At 46.4% G+C, this 24111-nt stretch overlaps 1 protein-coding gene across 2 annotated transcripts in view; it reads left to right on the forward strand.

Annotated features, from left to right (window-relative positions):
* Window positions 1–2524: 2524 nt before the first annotated feature.
* LOC311246096 (death-associated protein kinase 2-like) overlaps window positions 2525–24111 on the forward strand; it is a 54983-nt gene continuing 33396 nt past the window's right edge. For both annotated transcript variants that reach the window (XM_084336170.1, XM_084336171.1), the window contains exon 1: window positions 2525–2585. The gene's annotated coding sequence lies outside the window, so the exon portion shown is untranslated. The remainder of the gene's footprint in view (window positions 2586–24111) is intronic.

The following is a 24111-nucleotide window of genomic DNA, read 5'->3' on the forward strand; positions in this document are numbered from 1 at the left end:
GGCCCCAGCCCCCAGGCATGTCTCAACTTGTCCAGACTCGTCTTTGAACTTGTCTGAGGGGCGCGATTCTTGGCGCCGCCAACGTCAAGGGCGTTATCCAATAAGGAAAGCGAATAATGCTATGATTCAAACGGAGGCTTAAAGGGATATAGCTTATATATATAAATAATATACAAGTTATATAAAACAATAAAACGTAGATTCTCAGTGTTAATCTGGCCCTTCAGAACAGTAGGCGTTAGGTAGTTTGCTGCTGGTCGAGGCGGAAATGGGCGCGTCACGCGATTGGGCGCACATGTCACATGACCAGAAATGTCAGTGGCCAATCAGATCGCACCAGAAACGGCAGTGGCCAATCAGATTCACAAAACGCGAACACGGAAGCAAACATGCGTTGGGTTAAGAATAGACGCGTCCTGGCAAGATCTGGAGCGGAGGGCATAAGACAGGACAGGATGGAGGAGCTTCGTCGACGGCCTATGTTCCTTTGGGAATTTAAAGGCCTAAGTAAGTAAGTAAGTAAGTAAGTAAGTAAGTAAGTAAGTAAGTAAGTAAGTAAGTAAGTAAGTAAGTAAGTAAGTAAGTAAGTAAGTAACTAAGTAAGTAAGTAACTAAACTAAAGAAATACGTATATCCGTGGGCGGCTAGGTGGTGTAGTGGGCAAGGCACTCGCCACCAGTGTGGAGACGCTAGGATTCGCGTGTTCGAATCCAGCTCTCCACATTGTTTTCAGTTTAGCTGGTCGTCCGCAGTAATACACATTGGCCGTATTACGGGGAGGGAAAACTGAAGGGTGGGGATCGAACGTTGTGAACAAGCGACTCCTACAAGTCGGTTGGTGCGCCTGCGCAGTAGAATCAGGAAGTGTCGGGGGCAGCGTGAGCCTCCCACGCGTTACTCCTCGACACTGAGAGATCGAGCTGCGCAGGTGAAAAGATGCGACTGCTGTTACCTCAAGTACCGGAGGGGACTTGTGCTATGTATGACTTAGTCCACATTGCAGCCGGCTTGTGGGAGGCAAGAAACAGCGTTCGTGACAGGGGAGGGGTTGAATTGGATGATACGAAATTGGGATGGGAGAAAATATAGAAAAATGGGAGAAAAAGTGGATAAAAAAAAAAGAAATACGTATATCCGCAAGGTTCCCTAAAATCTCAAAATGACGTGTCATTCAGTGTTTATGTCTGGATACCATGCCTGTTTACAGTTAGGCTTCTTCAGAATACTTGTGACTCAGCAACATTCCGTTACATTGGCTGTTTGCTCTGTGTCAATGATTCAAACAGTGAAGCGGAGAAAGCTCATTTGCAGCCCCCCCCCCACATCAATGTGGAACGCCCTACCCAAAGCTGTAAAGGAATGTGAATCCCTACCCACATTCAAAACCGCACCTACGGGAGGCTGCAATTCGAAACTGGCCACCGTAAATGTCCAAACCCCCAACCCCCACCCCCTCCTAATAGACAGTCTCCTCCCCACCGCATGTATATAGTCTCTCCCCGCCGTATATGAATATTTCTCTCCCACCCACCCACCCACCCCCTCCTAATGTATAGTCCCCTCCCCATCATATGTATATACTCTGTCAGGATCTATGAGTAACAGTACTGTATATTTGAATACCGTATATGTCATAAATGTATCAGTACTAAATACCTATATGTCCCTATGCCATAAATGTCATGTATTTTTTTTTTGATCCACTTTTTCTCCCATTTTCAATATTTTCTCCCATCCCAATTTCGTATCATCCAATTCAACCCTCCCCTGTCACGAACGCTGTTTCTTGCCTCCCACAAGCCGGCTGCAATGTGGACTAAGTCATACATAGCACAAGTCCTCTCCGGTACTTGAGGTAACAGCAGTCGCATCTTTTCACCTGCGCAGCTCGATCTCTCAGTGGCGAGGAGTAACGCGTGGGAGGCTCACGCTGCTCCCGACACTTCCTGATTCTACTGCGCAGGCGCACCAACCGACCTGTAGGAGTCGCTGTCCACAACGCCCGATCCCCACCCATCAGTTTCCCACCCCCTAATACGGCCAATGTGTATTAGTATGAACGACAAGCTAAACTGAAAGCAATGTGGAGCGCTGGGCTCGAACAGGCAAGCCCAGCGTCTCCGTCATTCGTGGCGAGCGCCTTGCCCACTACGCCACGTAGCCGCCATACCATAAATGTCATGTATATGTTGAATATGTCATAAATGTCAATATGAAATGAAAATGGGGGACCCTGATGTAAACAAGACAAACGTCTTTATCTGGTCTGCATCCCCTTAACAATTGTGTGTATTGAGCCGTACTGTATTTGTACCCATTCTGCAATCTGTTAAATAAAGTTTTCATTCATTCATTCTGAACGCCCCTGGGAAGCGCCCCCCCCCCACCCCCCCGAAACTCTCTGAACGCCCCTGGGAAGCGCCCCCCCCCCCCCCCCCCCGAAACTCTCTGAACGCCCCTGGCAATCCCCCCCTCGAGAAATCTGTACTTAGGCGAAGAGACGCGCCTTCTGCCTTCCAAGAGTTACCATTAACGGACCTATGATCCACGGCGAATCACGTCGCTATCTCGTTTCAAGACGGATGGTGAGTAAACATAACCTGCTCATCTTTTTGGTCCATTGTGGTTTTTCTAGGTGCTGTGTCTACTGCTGTGATATGGTAGTGTTGTAGCTCAATTTCCATCACTATATTTGAGTTGAGGGACCGAAGTCGAACAACCAATCTTTCAAGTGTTTCTGAAACCATTAGGCTAAGTGTGGTCGACATTTCGGACTGTAGTCTGTATAGGTTCAAATTGTCCCAATTAATCTTAGATTTTACAGGAAAGCGGGAACACTTTTGGATCTTGTTTTAAATCGTAATAATAGATGTGTTCTACTTCAGTGTTACTCAGTGCATTATCGACGTATTGATTGATTGATTGAAAACTTTATTAACAGATTGCAGAATGGGTACAATACAGTACAGCTCAATACACACAATTGTTAAGGGGATGCAGACCAGAGAAAGACTTTCGTCTTGTTTACATCAGGGTCCCCCATTTTCAATTCAACCTCATTATAGCCACCAAATACTGAAAATATAGGTCTGACTGCCACTGTGAGCCTACCTATTGTAATGATGTAATAATGAAGTAATGTAAGACGACTATATTTCTTATTTCTTGGTGGTGTTACCCATTTTGTGATCCACGGCACTGGGCGTGTGTGTGTGTGTGTGTGTGTGCGCGCGAGCGCGTGCAGAAAATTCGGTCCTGCAGCCTGTGACTATTTTTTCACAAGGAAGATGCTGATGTTTATTTTCTTTATTATTCCGCCCATAGGGCCCTGTGTTTTCAACTGCCAACCCCAGCACATTCTCACCAGATGCCCCACAGAGAGAGTGAGGGAGAGAGTAGAGCTGGTGGTGATTGATTGATTGATTGATTGATTGAAAATTGTATTAACAGATTGCAGAATGGGTACAATACAGTACGGCTCAATACACACAATTGTTAAGGGGATGCAGACCAGAGAAAGACTTTCGTCTTGTTTACATCAGGGTCCCCCATTTTCAATTCATCATAATATGACATACATGACAGATAGACAGTACTGCTACATCTATACATTTATGACATACCAGATTTACAAATACAGTACTGTTTTTGATACAAAAATAGTCTAAAAAAGAGAGTATATACATTTGACGATGAAACTGTACATTGGAGGAGGTTGGGTAGGTGGGGTGGATGGGGGGGGGGTGGGTAGGTGGGGTGGGGTGGGGGGGGGGGGGGGACTGTACATTGGAGGTGGTTGGGTGGGGGGGGGGGGGGTAACTGTACATTGGATTATCGACAAAACCTTACTTGGTCCCAAGAAGAGGGTCTCGTGTATTATTGGGTTAAGACATTTACAGGGGCCAGTTAGGACATTTACAGGGGCCAGTACTCTTTCATACAAGTTTACCATTATTAATAGAGATTTGTGCTTTGTAATGTTCGGACCCCTCCCTGACCGGGCCTTCACGCTCCCCTAATAGACATGGTAGCTCTGTCTTGACTGAAGCCATATGCTTCTCTTTTTTGTGTTTTGTTGAGTTTGTGCAATCTCTCTCTCTCTCTCTTACTCCCTTTTTTTCCTCCCCCTCTCTTTGTCCTGCTGATATAGTACATAGCAGAGGTGATATTTTCACTGAGTGTAATCTCTTTGTCGTCCTGATATAGTAGCAGCGGTGATATTCTATCTGGGCCTAATCTCTTTCAGGCTATATCTGTTTTCCATCTCAACCGTCCTTGACATTAGAGTTAGTAGTTCAGTGGGCTTCACTGTGCTGTCAGGCACGGTGTGGATTGGGCATATAGCACATGTAGGCTATTCAATAAAGTACAAAGTTATTCAAGGGACTGATCAACAACGGGGCTTGTCCTAATAAACTGTAGCACTCAACACTTTGATGAACATTGTTACTCAGCTGATAGGGTTAATAATAATAATAATAACTTCGTTTTATATAGCGCCTTTCATAAGACCCAAGGTTGCTTTACATAGGGGGGGGGGGGGGGGGTGACAAATTAACAAACATAGTGGACAGACACAACATATACATATACATATAAAGTGAGAAAATAGGGGTTAAAGGCCAAGTTGAAAAGGTGGGTTTTGAGCAGTTTTTTAAATGAGTCCAGAGTTGGGGCGGTGCGGAGTTCTGCGGGGAGGAAGTTGTATCCTTCCCGATGACTTGTCGTACAGAACTTGTAAGTAGCTTTGGATAAAAGCGTCAGCTAAATGATTAAATGTAAAATGTAAATGTAAATGATCAACTGACTTTAATGTAAGTAGTGATGCACCGATGTGAAAATTGTGGCCGATACCGATAACCGATATTAATATTGCTGTTCTGGCCGATACCGATATTTACCGATGTCGATATCTCTGTATAGAAAACACTTTTTTATGATAATCAAATAAAGAGCTATTTTCCAAAACGCATAATTTTTTTACGTTTGTAACTTATTTTCAGAAATGACTGATATTTTGAAACTATTTAAGGCCAAAACATGTAAAAAGAAAAAAAAAAGATAATAATTTTTTTTTTTTTTTTTTTTTTTAATATCGGCCCTATCTTGATATCGGTCCGATACCGATGTGTAAAAAAACGGCCATATCGGCCGATATTATATCGGCGGCCGATATATCGTGCATCACTAAATGTAAGATAGTTTGGTGTTTAATGAGAAGGGACTACACAACGTCAAAGTACCTATATTGAAGTTCACAGAGTTTATTTAAAGTTTATTTATCACTCTCTGGTTTACTCTGTCAAACATACAAGAGGTACACTTACATACAAGAGGTAATTTGCAAAAACCTATAAACGCCATCCTTGAAACTGACTGTCACCCTCACTCAGAATCAAAAAGTGTTATGGTTTGACACCGACCCCAAACGCACGACACAAGAGAGTAGGAATTCAGAGTTGCAAAATACAAGGGCTTGTTTATTTGAATACTAAATATAAAGAGTACAGGATAGGCAAGTCAACAAGACAGGTACATAGGCCAGGGGGCAAAAGTTCTGCCGCTCTGCAGCTTCTCCCGTGGTGGTAGTCTGGGAATAGCAGATGTTGACCTCAGAACCGCTCTGCAGAATTCTCTCGGCAGAATCTCCGATGTGTTGCGAGACCGAGAGAGGGAGAGAGGGAACGAGTCAACAACAGTGCAGGTTGAACGAGCAGGAGAACAGGGTGAACTAATCTTTGTGTAATTAAACACAGTGAGCACAATTCCAAAACAACTCCCAAGTGAATCTCTTCGTGTAATACACACAGTGAGCAAAATTCCAAACACAGTCCCAAGTGAAAATCTTCGTGTAATATACACACAGTAGTGAAGTCCAAAAACAATCCAAATGTGAAATAATATCTTCGGTGTGAGCAACACACAGAGGGAGATGAAAAGTCCCAAAAATATTATCCCAGAGGGAACAAACCAAAAGGAACGCTGGGTGAGTGACTGTCTGACAAAAAGGTGGTAATCTTCAGTGTAATAGTAACACACGAAAAACGGAATAGATCAAGACAGTCAATAAAAACTCACCCAGACGTAATGCGTAATGGTGCTGGAACAACAGCGGAGCGAGCGCGCGCCACGGGAACAGGTGTCCAAGAGGAAGGCTTCTTGGAAAAATCCTGGAGATAGCACAGAGAGCAAAAGCAGCAGCAGCAGCAAAACGGAGAATGCAACCAGAGAAAAATCAAGACGATCCAACAAACTTAGAGTGGAGAAACGGGGTATAAATAATAAGGGATTGATTGATTGACAAGCAGTGACAGCTGGGGAATGTGATTGAAAAGCGTGCGGACCTGAGAGAACCAATCAGCGACGTCTCTGATGACGTCAACGGGGAGAAGAGTGTGAAAGAGGGAATTGAAATAATTAACAGAAAAAACAAATGAAAACAGAGCGAGGTGGTTAAAGGAACAGAACGAGTGAGAGAGCAAGGACAGAAACCTCACAGTACCCCCCCCTCCACGGGAGCCACCCGGCGACCAGGCCGACCGGCTCGTCAGGATGGGCTCGATGGAAGTCGGTGATCAAGCCGGGATCCACGATGAGCTGCCGGGAGACCCAGCTACGCTCCTCAGGGCCGTAACCCTCCCAGTCCACCAGGTATTGGAACCCCCGGCCCCGCCGACGAACGCCCATCAACCGGCGGACCTGCCACTGGGGGTGACCATCCACCAACACGGGAGGCGGCGGATCAGGAGCTGGAGGCATAAGGGGACTGAGGGAGACGGGCTTAACCCGGGAGACATGGAACACGGGGTGGATGTGCATGGATGCAGGAAGCTTCAGGCGCAGGGCCGCCGGACTGAGTACCTTCAGGACCTCGAAAGGCCCGACGAAACGGGGGTTGAGCTTCTTGGCCGAGGACCGTAGCGGGAGGTCCTTCGCGGAGAGCCACACCCTCTGCCCAGGGCGGTAAGTCGGCGCAGGAACCCGCCGCCGGTCGGCACCACGACAGGCGCGCTCATATGTCCGGAGCAGCGCGGTCCTGGTGATCTCCCAAACTCGTCGGCAGCGGTCGAGGTGGACCTGCACGGAGGGAACTGCCACTTCCGTCTCCTGTGCGGGGAAAAGAGGGGGCTGGTAGCCCAGGGAGACCTCAAAAGGGGAGAGGCCGGTGGCGGAACTGACCATTGAATTGATGGAGTATTCAACCCAGGGAAGGAAACGGCTCCAGGATGCTGGTCTCTCGGCTGCCACACACCGAAGAGCAGACTCTACGCTCTGGTTCATCCTCTCCGTCTGCCCGTTAGTCTGGGGATGATAACCAGAGGAGAGACTGACCGTTGCCCCCAATCCCTTGCAAAAGGCCCGCCATACCTGGGAGGTGAACTGGGGCCCCCGGTCAGAGACGATGTCCTGGGGAAAGCCATGAAGGCGGAACACGTGGTGCGTCAGGAGGTCCGCCGTCTCGGCCGCCGAGGGAAGCTTGGAGAGGGCCACGAGGTGGACCCCCTTGCTGAATCGATCCACCACGGTCAGCAGGCAGGTGTTCCCCTGGGAGGAGGGCAGACCAGTGACGAAGTCGAGCGCCACATGTGACCACGGACGGCTCGGGATGGGAAGTCGCTGCAAGAGCCCGGAGGGTGCCTGGTGAGAGGCCTTGCTGCGGGCACAGACCGCGCAGGCCAATACGAACTCCTTGACGTCGTTCCGCATGGTGGGCCACCAGAAACGACGAGCCAGGAAGGAGAACGTGCGATGGACGCCAGGGTGGCAGGCGAACCGGCTGGTATGGCCCCACAGCAGTACCTGGGACCGGACAGAGTCGGGGACGAAGAGACGACTCCTAGGGACGTTGCTTGGAGCACGTTGGAAGGGCCTCCGGGAGGATGGGAGAAGGGTCCTCAGAGGGTGGAGCCCCCTTGGAGTGCATCCGGGACAGGGAGTCGGCCTTCGTGATGCGGGAACCGGGGCGGAAGGTCAGCGAGAAGTCGAACCGGCTGAGGAAACTGGCCCATCTCGCCTGCCGACCGTTGAGGCGCCTGGAAGCGCGGATGAACGTCAGGTTCTTGTGGTCCGTCCAGATGGTAAAAGGCTCCTCGGCACCCTCTAGCCAATGACGCCACTCCTCCAGCGCAGCCACGACCGCCAGCAGCTCCCGATTGCCGGTGTCGTAGTTCCTCTCGGCGGGGAGGAAGCGACGCGAGTAGAAGGCGCAAGGATGCACCTTCTGGTCTGAAAGAGATCGCTGGGATAGGACAGCGCCCAGGCCAGAATCCGAGGCGTCCACCTCCACGATGAACTGTCTCTTGGGGTCAGGGTGGAGCAGGATAGGGGCAGAAGTGAACCTTCTCTTGAGGGAGCGGAACGCAGCGCATGCCGCTGGGGACCAGTCGAACGGCAGAGCGGGGGAGGTTAGCTTGGTAAGTGGCTCCGCCACTTGACTGTAGTTCCGGATGAACCTTCGGTAGAAGTTGGCGAACCCGAGGAAACTCTGTAACTCCTTCCGAGTGGTGGGTTCTGGCCAATCCTCCACAGCCTGGATCTTGCGAGGATCCGCTCGGGTCAAGCCCTTCTCAACGATGAAGCCCAGGTAGTCGACGGAGTTGGAGTGAAAACGGCACTTCTCCGCCTTGACGAAGAGCCGATTGTGGAGGAGGCGCTCCAGCACACGGCGGACATGCAGGATGTGTTCCTCGAGGGTCCTGGAAAAGATGAGAATGTCGTCCAGGTACACCACCACGAACACCTCCAGCATGTCACGAAGGACGTCGTTCATGAGTGCCTGGAATACCGCCGGGGCGTTGGTGAGGCCGAACGGCATTACAAGGTACTCGTAGTGGCCCCTGGGGGTCTTGAAGGCGGTCTTCCATTCATCGCCCTCACGGATACGGACAAGATGGTAGGCACTTCGGAGGTCCAGCTTGGTGAAGAACGAGGCCTGGGTCAGTGGCTCGAAGGTGGAGCTCATGAGAGGTAGGGGGTATTTGTTCTTGATGGTGATCTCGTTGAGCTGACGATAGTCGATGCAGGGTCGCAGGTCCCCATCCTTCTTACCAACAAAGAAGAACCCGGCCGCCACCGGGGAGGAGGAAGGCCGAATGAGTCCTGCTTCCAATGACTCAGAGATGTAGAGATCCATCGCCTTCTTCTCCGGGACAGTCAGACTGTAGAGGCGGCTGCCGGGAAGGGGAGCCCCTTGGCAGAGGTCGATGGCGCAGTCATAGGGGCGGTGAGGTGGAAGGGCCTGAGCCCTGGTCTTACTGAATACCTCCATGAGGTCGTGGTACTCGGGAGGTATGGACGAGGGGTCCGGGGGCAACTCACCAGCGGGCCTCCGGGGCGGGGGACAGGACGCCGCCTGCAGACAGCGGGCGTGACAGGAGGAGCTCCAGCCCCTGATGGTACCGGAGGACCAGGCGATGTGGGGCTCGTGCAGCGCGAGCCAGGGCCTACCCAGGACCACCGGGACAAGGGGGGATTGGGTAATGAGGAACTGGATTCTCTCGACGTGGTTGCCAGCGATGGTCAGCAAGACTGGGCCGGTGCGTTGAGAGATGTCGGCCAGGCGGTGTTGGTCCAACGAAAAGATCTCCAAGGGCCTCACAAGGTCCTCAAGAGGTATGTTGGCTCGGGTGGCAAACTCGAAGTCGAGGAAATTCTCGTCTGCCCCAGAGTCGATGAGGGCCTCCACCGTGGCACGTTGGTCCCCCCAGGCCAGGGTGACGCTCATCAGATGGTCAGGTGGTGCGCGGCGCTGGGAATGGGAAAAACGGCTCACCAGGATCTCCCGGGGTCTCGGTGAGCCTGATCTTTTGGCCGGGTGGGGCAGTCGGCGATACGGTGTCCCGCACCTCCGCAGTAGAGGCAGAGACCGGACCTGAGCCTTGCCTCACGCTCCGCCTGGCTCAGATGAGAGCGTCCCAGCTGCATGGGTTCCTCCTCGCGAACCGAACGGGGAAGCCTGTTACCACCAGTAGTGTTGGGGACCGGGCGTCCAGGAGTCCGGGGTGCTTCAGGAGGTAACAGTCGGGTCCTCTCGCGCCTTCTCTCCAGGAGGCGTCCGTCAATACGGATGACGAGGCTAAACAGATCCTCGAGGGAGTCGGGCAACTCCCGGGTAGCGAGCTGGTCCCGGACTGCATCACTGAGCCCCCTCAAGAAGGTTAGGCGAAGAGCAGGTTCGTTCCATCCACTCTCCACCGCCGCCAGTCGAAACTCCATGACATAGTCCGTCACCCTGCCGCTCCCCTGTCGGAAGGTCCCCAACCGGGCTCCAGGGTCCAGACCTCGGGCTGGATGGTGGAACACTCTGCGGAGCTCCGCCACGAAGTCTGGATAGGAAAACAAAAAATCTGCTTCCATTGCCCAGGAGGAAGTGACCCACTGGGCAGCATGGCCTGAAAGTAAGTTCGTTATATAAGCCACTTGGGACCCACGAGCAGAAAAACTGCTTGGTTGATGACGGAAAACCAACTCACATTGCATGATGAATGTGGCACACTCCTCGGGATTACCGTCGAACAGCCGTGGGACGGAGAGACGGGGTTCCCGAGATGCGAGATCTGCTGGGGCTGCGGGGAATGCTCCTGAAGGGTGTGAGAGATGAAAGGTATTAACGGTGTCACCCAGCGAGTGAAGCTGAGCGAGAATGTCGGACTGTTGTCCCGCCATAGCGGCCATAGAACCCTGCATAGGCAGGACCTGATCCCTGAGATTCTGCACCGCAGCCGCAGCCCGCTCTAATTGGAGACTGTGATCCCTGGTCAACTCGACTTGATTTGCAAGTGCGGTTCTGACCCTCTCTGTGTCGGCTGGGGTCGTCATTTTGGTTGGATCGTAATGTTATGGTTTGACACCGACCCCAAACGCACGACACAAGAGAGTAGGAATTCAGAGTTGCCAAATACAAGGGCTTGTTTATTTGAATACTAAATATAAAGAGTACAGGATAGGCAAGTCAACAAGACAGGTACATAGGCCAGGGGGCAAAAGTTCTGCCGCTCTGCAGCTTCTCCCGTGGTGGTAGTCTGGGAATAGCAGATGTTGACGTCAGAACCGCTCTGCAGAATTCTCTCGGCAGAATCTCCGATGTGTTGCGAGACCGAGAGAGGGAGAGAGGGAACGAGTCAACAACAGTGCAGGTTGAACGAGCAGGAGAACAGGGTGAACTAATCTTCGTGTAATTAAACACAGTGAGCACAATTCCAAAACAACTCCCAAGTGAATCTCTTCGTGTAATACACACAGTGAGCAAAATTCCAAACACAGTCCCAAGTGAAAATCTTCGTGTAATATACACACAGTAGTGAAGTCCAAAAACAATCCAAATGTGAAATAATATCTTCGGTGTGAGCAACACACAGAGGGAGATGAAAAGTCCCAAAAATATTATCCCAGAGGGAACAAACCAAAAGGAACGCTGGGTGAGTGACTGTCTGACAAAAAGGTGGTAATCTTCAGTGTAATAGTAACACACGAAAAACGGAATAGATCAAGACAGTCAATAAAAACTCACCCAGACGTAATGCGTAATGGTGCTGGAACAACAGCGGAGCGAGCGCGCGCCACGGGAACAGGTGTCCAAGAGGAAGGCTTCTTGGAAAAATCCTGGAGATAGCACAGAGAGCAAAAGCAGCAGCAGCAGCAAAACGGAGAATGCAACCAGAGAAAAATCAAGACGATCCAACAAACTTAGAGTGGAGAAACGGGGTATAAATAATAAGGGATTGATTGATTGACAAGCAGTGACAGCTGGGGAATGTGATTGAAAAGCGTGCGGACCTGAGAGAACCAATCAGCGACGTCTCTGATGACGTCAACGGGGAGAAGAGTGTGAAAGAGGGAATTGAAATAATTAACAGAAAAAACAAATGAAAACAGAGCGAGGTGGTTAAAGGAACAGAACGAGTGAGAGAGCAAGGACAGAAACCTCACAAAAAGGTCTTTATTGCCAAGTAGGCTTGCACATACAAGGAATTTGTCTTGGTCCATCAACATTAACAGACAATTAAAGTAGAATAAAATAAAAAGGGATTATGTAAACTAAATTAGAATAAAAATGCAATAGAATATACAGTAATATGGACAGGGCTGTACAACTGACTGGGAGTGGGGGGGGGGGGGGGTCACTGGGAGTGAAATTGAATGGTTCACTAAAACAAAGATGCAGTCATGTGATCTATTTTAAGATGATATCTTGACATATTGCTCCTCTGATATTGTTTATCCTTCTATTAGCTGAGCACGCCAGTCACGTCTAACTACAGCCTGGAAGAACACTCCATGCCTCCCCGACTGGGATAGGCAACTGGAAACTTTGCATAGTCTAAAAAAAGTTATTGTCAGTCAAGGAAACGGCGTGGCTCAGAGCTGAAACGGCTCATTCCTGTTAAAAATGAAGCTGTCTACAGCTGATTTTTTGAAAAAGCAAAATAACGGGAGAGGAGAGAGAAGAGGATGATGAGGGAGAGACTTGCAGCCACTGAAGGGTGCGGATGATGACACATGTGAGCTTTTCCTCCCGTCCCCTCCTCTCCTCCGCCTTGCCCCTTTCACACATGCACTGAACTCCTGCCCCTTTCACTACCACACTACAGAAGGTTAACCCTTTCACTACCACACTAACAGACGTCTGTAGTGTGGTAGTGAAAGAGTTAACCTTCTGTAGTGTGGTTGTGAAAGGGTTAACACTTTGTCGTGTGGCAGTGAAAGGGTTAACCTTCTGTATTGTTGCAGTGAAAGGGTTAACCCTTTGGTAGTGTGGTAGTGAAAGGGTTAACACTTTGTCGTGTAGCAGTCGTGTAGCAGTGAAAGCATTTATGGCCGGAATGTGCAATATTGTGCCGTCGTTGGGGAAGACCCACCTATTAGCCTGGAGTACTGTAACACGTTATCTCTACACCCTAGCAATAGGAAAAAATGTGGAGGAGAGAAACCTTAGAAGGGCCGTTCAAGGGGGGATCTCCCTTCTTAGATGTCGGTGATAGTAGTGTTGCAATAAAACAGGCGAAACAGTTGGTAAGCATGCACACATACGTGTAATGAAACACAGATAAGTGCATGTGATAGCAACTGAACATTTTGAAAGATTGAAAATAGAGCTGATGGCGGATCTATTTGAGGCATGGGCCATGGGGGCGGCGCAGAGAGGGTCGTATCCTCCCGGTCTTCATCACGGGACGTCCACCACTCCGGTCATCACCATGAGACAGCCACTCACAGGGAGACAGGGAGACGGGACAGGCGTTAGACAGTTTGCGGACATAGCAATAGATACATGTGGTAAGCATATATGTGAATAGAATAGATATATGTAGTAACTAGTAAGCATATTATGTGAATAGAATAGAAGTACTTAACCTAGTAATGAACTCAACGTCTAAACCACGTTGACAGACCACGGATAGAAGACGGTAAGAAGCTGATCCATGGCCTCGGTGGTGCACGTAGAACAGTCACTGCAATCTTGGCCAAGACCCAGAGACATCCACCACCTTGGTCAACACTATGAGACAACCACTCAGAGAGATGGGGGGGGGGGGGGGGGGGGGGGGTTGGGGTCAGACACATACCTTTTCATCGACGTGCACTATCTATTAGGAAATGTCAATTTCTTCGGAGTGGAGATCTTGCTGGCTGTTTGGCGTCTGGTGTGTGTGTGCGTGGGCTGCGGCAGGTGGCCAGGAGCGAGCAACAAGACGGTATAAATATGGAATATTAATATAGTCTATTCCACTATAGCTATAGTGTACTGTATGATGACAATACATTTGAATCGAATCTAATTTTGATCCATCGCAAAGCGATTCAGCGCTACCTGTTGAATACGGGGATCAGCACATGCAATGCTGACCCTTGTTTTGCACATGGCCCTTGCATTATAATGATATGGAGGGGCGTGTCTGTATGCAAACCGGGTCTACGAGAACGCGCTCCCAGCTGTGATCTTTTGGCAAGTTAACTTAAGACAACCTCTCCACGCATTGATGAATCCGGGGGTAACTGTCATATGCTTTCTCTTACGAATATCCAAGGAGGTTGTCGTAAGAGAAAAGGAGTCATTAGCCAAGGACACATCCACTTTCCAGGTTGACCAGGTACTGTATACCTACTGAGAAAGCTGTGTATATACTCATTGAAAGCTCCAGTATGTCTATATACTCACTGATAAAGCTACAGTATGTGTATACTCACAAAAGCTACAGTAGGGCTGTCTTAAATACTTCAAAGCTTCGAAGCTTCGTTCGATGGGCATGGGATTCGAATGGGAAAATAAAATTCGAATATATTAAAAAAAATATATAATAATAATTCTATAATTTTTATTTTTTATTTTTTTTACCTGCAAAATCAACTTTGCCTCTCTTTGTTAACTACAACAAGCAATGCCGTTTGTTATTTAAGATGAGGTCGGACTCGGCAGCACTGACAGATTTGTGTTCATTGTGCTGCTTTTATAAAGCCTCAAATGACGGCTTACAATATTTCATGAAAGCAAAGTGTTTCGTTTGTCTAAGATTTAAAAAGGTTTAAACTTTACAACAAAGTTGAACAAAGTGCTGTACAAGTCCCACAACATAATTTTTTTTTTAAATAATAATAATAATTTTTATTTTTATTTTTTTTATCTCGAAGCTTCAAATTCAAATCGAATCTCGGCCCGAAGCTTCGAATGGCAAAAAGAAAATTCGAAGGTCAGCCCTAGTATGTCTATATACTCACTGAGAAAGCTCCAGTATGTGTATATACTCACTGAAAGCTACAGTATGTATATATAATCACTGAGAAATTATATGTGTAACACTATCGTTTTGTGACCTTTACTTCAGTGATTCATAAATTCACCCTGTGGCTCTTTCATTGAGCTGTAATTAACACAACACAGTGTCCTCTGATGACATCACCGGTGGCGGCTATATTCAAACTCATTAACTGTCAGACTAAATGAACGCGTGCAAAACAGTTTAGAGCCTCTGGGATATGATGTGAGATCATGTGTAAAATAATTAGCATTGTTCCCCTTTGAGAAAGCCTAACCATAATAGATCTGACGGCATGGTGGCACAGTGTTTAGCACGGATACGGATACGTGGTGTCAACAGTGTCGTCATAGACACACGCAGTAAGGCGGTTGTTAGCATCGGTGCATTTCTCTACAATGAGCTGAAACGATTGCACATAAATTAGGTAAATAAATATGAACAATATTAACAATCAGTAACATTTAGATCAACTCAAAAAAGGCAACGAAAATATCATTTGACATTTTTATTTTTTTCCAGACATTTAAATTAAAAACAATCTATTGTTTTTAATACAAATAGACCTCCTGTTCACTGTAAAGTGCCACGTTTTGATATATTGAGCTTTAAACTTTATACTTGATACTTTTTATTTTTTTTTATGTTGCATGATCATTGCATGATCTTTAGAGTGGCAGGGGTGATTGTAAACTTGGTGAAAGCATATTCCAAGATATTAAAATGTGTTTTAGTACTACAGATTTTACAACAGCATTGCAGAAACTAGAGATACACACACACGCACACGCACGCACGCACGCATGCACACAGCCAAGACCAGACCTAAACAGTGTCTCAGACCAGGACATTGTCAGATATCAGACACACACACATACAGACACTTTTAGTTACATAAAAGGAAGCAGTGTGCCTGTTTATTCAAGCATGATACAAATCTTAGTGACCTTTTGTTGTAGAGTAGTGTGTGTGTGTGTGTCCTTATTTTTCCTATCCTTATGGGGACCTTTGGAAAGCAAGAATCTGGAGGGAGGACAATAATATATATGTTTTATTATTAGGGTTGCCTCAGAACCTCAGAACCCATCGGCCATCGTCTTTTTTAATTGATGATGATTTAGAAGAAGAAGAAGAAGTCTTTATTTGTCATGCAGATTTAACACACACACCAATCACCGATGGCCATATTCAAACTCATTTACTCTCAATAACCGTCAAACTAATGTGTGTAAAACTGTTTGGATGTGTGCAAAGTAAATCAGCGTAGTTTTTTTGGTGAAGTACCCCCAGTGTTGGGAAAGTTCACTTTCTACATGAACTAGTTCAGTTCACAGTTCACAAATTAAAAAATTAACTAGTTCAGTTCATAGTTCATAATTAAAAATGTTGAACTAAAGTTCATGGTTTCAAAAATGAATTTCTTTCAATACGTTGCTGCAAGCTATTATTTGTCAAAATTATTGCCACAACCACAGACCGCAATCAGAATACTGGCATTTCCATCACATTGTGATTATTTATCAGTGTTTCCCCTACCATTGCCTTGAAGGGGCAGCCCTTTCTGTGTGTGTGTGTGTGCGTGTGTGTGTGTGTGTGTGTGTGTGTGTGTGTGTGTGTGTGTGTGTGTGTGTGTGTGTGTGTGTGTGTGTGCGACCGTCCCAAATCTGGTACACTTTTGAACAAAGTTATACTGTGATAGAGCGCCGAGAATGAACGTGTTCCCAATTACGTTCATCTAGTGGAAATACAGTACGTTCAGTTCACGTTCGCCCAAAATATGAATGCGTTCAGGTACATCACTGAGTACCCCTTTAACAATTGACCCCAAAGCAGTTACATGAATGTCCTTGTTTATTCATCATGACATCACAATACAGCAGTCAACACAATATACTGCAACTCCACAGTATTCTGTGACCAGATGAAAACAATGCTTGTGGTGCAGAGACGTACGTGTCACATGGACCCAAGTGTAGCACTTTTAGATGTGGATTCTATCAGAGAGAGAGAGAGAGGGAGAGAGAGAGATAGAGGGAGAGAGAGAGGGAGATAGATGGAGAGGGAGAGAGAGAGGGAGGGAGAGAGAGAGAGAGAGAGAGAGAGAGAGGGGGGGGAGAGGGAGACAGAGAGAGAGAGAACATCTTCAGTATATTATAAACAACAACTTTAAACAAGGTGGCTACAAGCACACCTAAAGTAAACATCACTAATACCTCAGGAAGACATGCAGCTGTTGTACAGTGATCAACTACAGTGGTTGGGTTACATACTAAATACTAGGGATGCACGATAATTATCGGGCCGATAATTATCGGGCCGATATCAGCAATTATGACGTCATCCCGATAAACCCGATAACGTTATTGATAGCTCCGATAACATATAATAAATCTTTTGGTTAAAAGAAATCCGGTGTGGGTGGATTTGGATGAAGGGCGCTTGTTTTTATTATAGCCTCCTCCCGTTTTGCCAGTACTGTGGTAAAACTGATAGCGTGTGGTTTAGGAACAGGGAGTTTTTCACAAATCCAGCGCTGCCTTTCTTGGCTGTGACGTAGTCACATTACATTCGGAGACAGACAGTCGATCTGCCAATTATGTCCCACCGCTTGCACCCACCTCTTCTTCTTACCACCAATCAGAAGCTCTCGTTCGTTTATTTACCTCCGGATTGTCAGCCATTACTCTACTCGGAGCTAACGTTATCTCCCCGCCAGCCACATTGACAAGTACCAGCGCTTATACATTACTGGCAAATGTCTTGTTGCACTTGTGGCAACAAGCGTTGTCAGCATCGACTTTAGTAAAATAGACCCAGACTTTTGAACGTTTCGTTCTGTCCGCCATTATGAGAGCAGAGCTGTCTGTACTCGGCAGCGCAGCACCTGTGTGTGTGTGTGTGTGTGTGTGTGTGTGTGTGTGTGTGAGTGAGTGTGTGTGTGTGTGTGTGGGAGAAGAAGAGAGCACAGCACAGCCCGCTCCCCGCGCAGGCAGAGACACAGAGGCAGGAGAGATATAGACAACGGCCAACAAGATTAGTTTGCGACGTTTAAATTCCTCAAAAAAACCTCCATAATTTCTCGAGTACCGATAGCAGTACCGATGACGTCGGAGCTTATAAATACTAAAAAAAAATATATATATATATATATATACATTTAAAAAAAAATATTATAATACAATAAATATCGGTTATCGGTATCGGTTATCGGCTTGAGGAGCATAAAGTTATCGGTATCGATATCGGTGTCAAAAAAATCAATATCGTGCATCCCTAGTTAGAATGGCCTTATCTGTGGTCAGTTCTCAGTGCTCTGGGATTGACATGATCATGATTCTAACGGGTACAATCTATTCTCCTCTCTTCCTCATCACAAGAGGTTCACGCCAGGGTTGTCCTCTTAGTCATTTTCTGTTCCCAATGCCCCTAGAACCGCTGGCTCAAAATGTACATCAATCACTATAAGGGCAACTGAACAACAAAAAGATGCCAGTGAGGGAATAATTATGGTACGAAGCTCTTTCCAACGCGTGGTGCTTGTTGATAGTAAATCAGGTCTTCTCGTTGAGTGCATTTAAAAAGTTTTATTTTCACTTGCAGGGTGGAAAAAGCAAAGCATAACATAAACTCAGTGTTTAAACTGTAACCTAAACAAATAAACTAGTGTTGCAAAATAAACCTAAAAATAACTCAAAACAACTGAAAACTGTGTGGCTTTCCTGTGACGTTTCCCCAATTCCCTTCCGCTGCACACCTGTGACACACATAAATAGGTTGTGCCCGAGATCATCTGAGCCCCGCCTATGCCACCTGCCCAGCTAATTAGTCAATAATCTCAATAACACCTTCACAATAACACAGCACCTTCATACAATAAAGTAACCACAGTAAAATCATCAAATTGGCTACAACAATCACATTACTACCCCTGAGTGAGTCATCTGTCCCTCAGATCACTCCTGTAGTAAAGCATTTTGATTTGATTTGATTTGAAATCTTTATTTCGAACATGCAATGAATACAAACAAACAATAACAAAAAGCAAAACAACTCAATCTACATGTTCGAAAAGGAGTAGGAAGAAGTATACACTTATTTAATACTACCCCTTTTCCACTACTCAAATGAGTGTACTATTTTAAAACATAAAAAAAAAAATATATATATATATATATGCAAAACAAAAAACTAAAACTATATGTAAAACATGAAAGAAATAAAATAGAAAACAAAATAAAAATGTAAACACCCGTGAATATCAAGTCCCTTCCTCATCCCTGTACCTTGTGAATTTAACTTCTTTAGGAGTAGAGGTTCGATTCAGTACACTAAACGGCTACATTTAATTATGAGACATTAACCAAAATGATATTTAGACAGGTTGGTGCCACTGCCTACCTCATTACATAGTAGAGTTTCTATAATCAAAATGTATATTTTGCAGAGGGTACATTTTTTCAGTTCAATGTTACCTCTCCCTCCTCTGGCAAAATATTGGAGTAAATTGCAGGCTGCCATGACCAAATTTGTGTGGAATGGTAAAATACCTCATATAAGATTAACCATGATGCAATGAGAGGTATTATTATAATAAAACCCAAGATAATTGTGCCCTAATGATAAGCATAAACGTTCAATGAAAAAACCCAATGGCCATCACAACCCAGTGTGCAGATAGATGGGGAGCAAGAGCCAGCAGCAAAAGCAGCAAGAGCCAGCATATCACCAGGATTATCCAGTGGGGCACCCCCCCTTCACTGCAGTACTTCACTGGTGTTTCTTCAAGTTAGGCCCACGACACCTCGGAAGGCTCAGCGGTTAGTTCCGATGTCCCAGAACCACCTCCCTCCATGCTAGTTCCCACTTTTCCATGACATTCACACGCCAAACCTCCCTATGTTATCCTATGTCAAAAATACAATTCCTGATACCAATACCACACATGAAACAGCAATAACAGAGTAATACTCTTAACCTTTGGCCCCCAGCTGACATCATTTCTCCTCAACCAAATCCACTGACTGCCTTTTAATGCTTATTCTGACATCTAATTTACCGCTTTTCACAAACCCTGCCCATGAATCCCCAACTCTCCCAATAATGATAAAGTTGATCGTGCTATAAATCCTCTGCATCCTACTTCCACTGGACAAACTCCAGCTTTCCATCCTTGCTGTTCAGTTTCTGCTGCCAAATCTGCATATCTCAGCTTTTTCCTTTCATATGCCTCCTCCACTGAATCCTCCCAAGAACGGAAACATTTATATCTCTCCCAAATTCTTTATTACATTTTTGGCTATTTGGTAACCTGGTTTGACCCTGAAGCCATGGTATCGCAGGGTATCATGGTGGTGTATCATGGTGTATCATGGTGGTGTATCATGGTGGTGTATCATGGTGTATCATGGTGGTGTATCATGGTGGTGTATCATGGTGTATCATGGTGGTGTATCATGGTGGTGTATCATGGTGGTGTATCATGGTGTATCATGGTGGTGTATCATGGTGGTGTATCATGGTGGTGTATCATGGTGGTGTATCATGGTGTATCATGGTGGTGTATCATGGTGTATCATGGTGGTGTATCATGGTGGTGTATCATGGTGGTGTATCATGGTGGTGTATCATGGTGTATCATGGTGGTGTATCATGGTGGTGTATCATGGTGTATCATGGTGGTGTATCATGGTGGTGTATCATGGTGGTGTATCATGGTGTATCATGGTGGTGTATCATGGTGGTGTATCATGGTGGTGTATCATGGTGGTGTATCATGGTGTATCATGGTGGTGTATCATGGTGTATCATGGTGGTGTATCATGGTGGTGTATCATGGTGGTGTATCATGGTGTATCATGGTGGTGTATCATGGTGGTGTATCATGGTGGTGTGTCATGGTGGTGTATCATGGTGGTCTATCATGGTGGTGTATCATGGTGGTGTATCATGGTGGTGTATCATGGTGGTGTATCATGGTGGTGTATCATGATGGTGTATCATGATGGTGTATCATGGTGTATCATGGTGGTGTATCATGGTGGTGTTTCATGGTGTATCATGGTGGTGTATCATGGTGGTGTATCATGGTGGTGTATCATGGTGGTTTATCATGGTGTATCATGGTGGTGTATCATGGTGTATCATGGTGATGTATCATGGTGTATCATGGTGGTGTATCATTTTTTTTGTGCGCAAGGAGTTCATAGTTCATAAGGTCTCGATACTCTTCTTGAATCGAACCCCCCCAGAATCAAGTAAATCCAAAGTCACGAAAAAAATCAAAGTACTTCAATGCCACTCAAAAGTCAAAGTAATCCAAAGTCGTGGGAAAGAAGCGAAACCTTCATGACTTTGTCGACTCTTGAAGAAGGCAAATCTTTGTCACAGGTCTATAGAAAGCTGTCTTAATCCAGAAACTGTCGCACAAGTCCGTTCTTGTCTGGCATCGTCTCTGTAATCCTCCCAATGATCCAGGAATTCCGTGGTGCGGAATTGTCCATTATTGAGCACTATGTCACCGGGGATGAAGTTCCGCTTGATCTTTGTTCTGTCGTTCTTGTAATGTGCTGCAGTACCAGTCCTATGCACTGGGGGAAGACCACTCCCTCCATCAGCCTGTTGGATGGCCTCTGCCTTGGCTTTCTCCTCCTCTTGTCTCTTCTTCTCCTTTTTCTCCTTCTTGATCTTTTTTGACCTTTTCTTCTTCTTATTGGTGCTGCTCGAGCTTTCAGAACTAGCTCCAAACGCTGCCATGACACTGTCGTCTCCTCCAACTGGTCCATTTACAGTCCATCCAAGCATCGTCTTGACCGCATATGGCCCTCCATCCACACTTCTGATGACTTCCAGTGGTTCTAAGGCTCTGGGAACGTTCAGACCGATCAACATCTCCACGTCTGCATCAATCTGTGGCAGATAGACATGCTTCAGATGAGGCCATTTTTCCAGGTCTTGCCGTCGTGGGATGTTACTTCGATTGACAGGCATTTGATGCTGTGCAAAGATCTTGGGCATTGCACAGTACCGGTCACTGTCCAATCCAGCGACTTCCAAGTCAGATGCAATGCAACTGTCAACCACCTTTTCTTGGCCCATGGTACGTAGAAGGATCCTTGTTTTCCTCCCAGAGAGTCCCAGTTTATCCATCAGACCCATAGTGCAAAAGGACGCTGAGCTCCCTGGGTCTAGAAAGGCGTAGGTTTCCACTGACCTTTGACCTTTGCTGGATTTAACTTTAACTGGTACGATGGCAAGCTTGCAATCTTGATCACCGGCCCCAGTAAGGCCACCGGTATGGATTTCGACTAGAGTTCTGTCCACTGCTCTGTCTGAGTTGCTCCTGCCTTTCTCTGCATCTCCATTCTCCTTAGAGTGGATGTGAAGCAAGCTGGGGTGTCGTGAGCCACATGTCCTGCAAAACAGACGTTCCCTGCACTCTCTGCTGATGTGCCCAGTGCACAAGCATCCAAAACAAACTCCATTCTCCTTCAGGAACTCCATCTTCTCGCTGTGAGCTCTCCTCTCCAATAGAGTACACGACTCCAGTGTGTGTCCACCCCCTTTGCAGAAAAGGCAAGCCTCCTCATATCCATCCTTAATTCTGTTTTCCCAATGAGCATCTCCTTCAATCTGGGAATATGTTGTGGCAAAACTACTCCCTCTAGCCTGAAGACGAGGCACAGGTCTAGCTCTGCCACTTTCCTTGAAAGCCCCCGTCATTGGAGCGTCTTGTATGTCTCCAAATACAGGGTCTGTAGCGATTCTCGCTTCCCGCTCAATAAAAGTCACAATGTCAGTAAACATAGCACGTTTGCGATGTCTTTCCTGGATGTTACATGCTTCTGTTCGCCATTTGTCCCTCAGCTTGTAGGGCAACTTCTTGATGACGGCAAGCATGTTTGCAGATGTGTTTAGGTCACTTAGATTATGTACGTCTTTCATGGCATTGCAGCATCCGCGCAAGAATAGGCTGTATGCTTGTAAGGCTTTCCCATCCTCCGACTTAATAGCTGGCCATGCAAAGATTTTGTCCATGTAAGCGGATGCTATGACATGCTTGTTCCCAAAGTGTTCCTGGAGTAAAGCCTTCGCCGTAGCATATCCAGTGCCATCAGTCATATGTTGACAACTTCTGACTAGTTGTTTAGGCTGCCCCCTGGTGTATTGATCCAAATAGTGCAGGCAATCAACAGCATTGTCAGTCCTCCTTTCTATAGTCTGTTCAAAGGACATAAAGCCATGGTACTGCAGAGGGTCACCTTCAAATGGTTGGATGTCTCTTTTAGGCAGGGAAGCAATGCATTGCTGATGCACCAACATGGAAGTGATGTCGTTTTGTTTTTGCATAATAGACATTATGTTGTTCTGTTCACTGCTGTTGTTCCTGGAAACAGGTTGTATGTCTCTATACAAAGACAATGGAGGCCATGTAGTCTTTGGGACCGTGCTCTGTCTCTGTGTGAGCGCTGGGTACTCTGTAGCGTTTGAGATCATAGTCTGGGTCTGTGCGAGTGCTGAGGGCTTCTGGAGGTATTTGGCTCCATCAGATTGCCTTTGCTTTGGCCGTGTGCCTCCAACGTATGCAGGTTGTCCTCTTCCATCCTTGTGTGATACAAATGTCTCTGCATTAATGTTGAGGCCCTTTTCAAAGTAGGATTCCATTCCATCCGATTTACGAGAAGCAGCACTCCACACCCCTGACCCAGAGGTTCTCAGAACATTCAGCCTTGCTGCCGATGCGGCTATGTCCGCTTCAAGCTGAAGTTGTTCCTTTTGTTTCTTTATGTGAGCTTCCTGGTCCTGTAGAGCAGTGGTTCTCAACCTTTTTACGTAAAGTACCACCTGAGAACGTAGCTGGCTCTCCAAGTACCACCATATGACGACGTTAAAATACAGTCTATTCAGCTATGCACACTTCATGCAGGAGGCAAATGTATTCCTAATAACATTATTTATTGTTAACTTTTGTCAGACACATTCACAATGTACAAAGGGGTAGCACTAGAACTAGCAAACTCTTCCACACAATTATCATACAATGCAAGAGGCATTGAGAACATAATAACTAACATTCTCAAATAGCAAGTGAGAAAATTAAGAACAACTGTATTTCAGCAAATTACTTAATTCAAACACACACTTTTTCATGTAATCCTCGACCGCGAGGATTCCGGTTACAACATCTGTACCAAATGACATCATTTTGACCCAGAAATCAAGAGAGTCAGTGAAAACGTAACTTTTGAACGGCAAGGTAAGATATATTTCAGTTTGTCTATAAAAGACGCTTTACTTGTTAATCTCTCTCTCTCTCGTGTTCTCAATAGTGACTCAGTATTAGCAGAGTTTATAGCAAAAG

This window comes from Notolepis coatsorum (genome assembly GCF_963971535.1).
Source record: "Notolepis coatsorum genome assembly, chromosome: 19".
NCBI lineage: Eukaryota > Metazoa > Chordata > Actinopteri > Aulopiformes > Paralepididae > Notolepis > Notolepis coatsorum.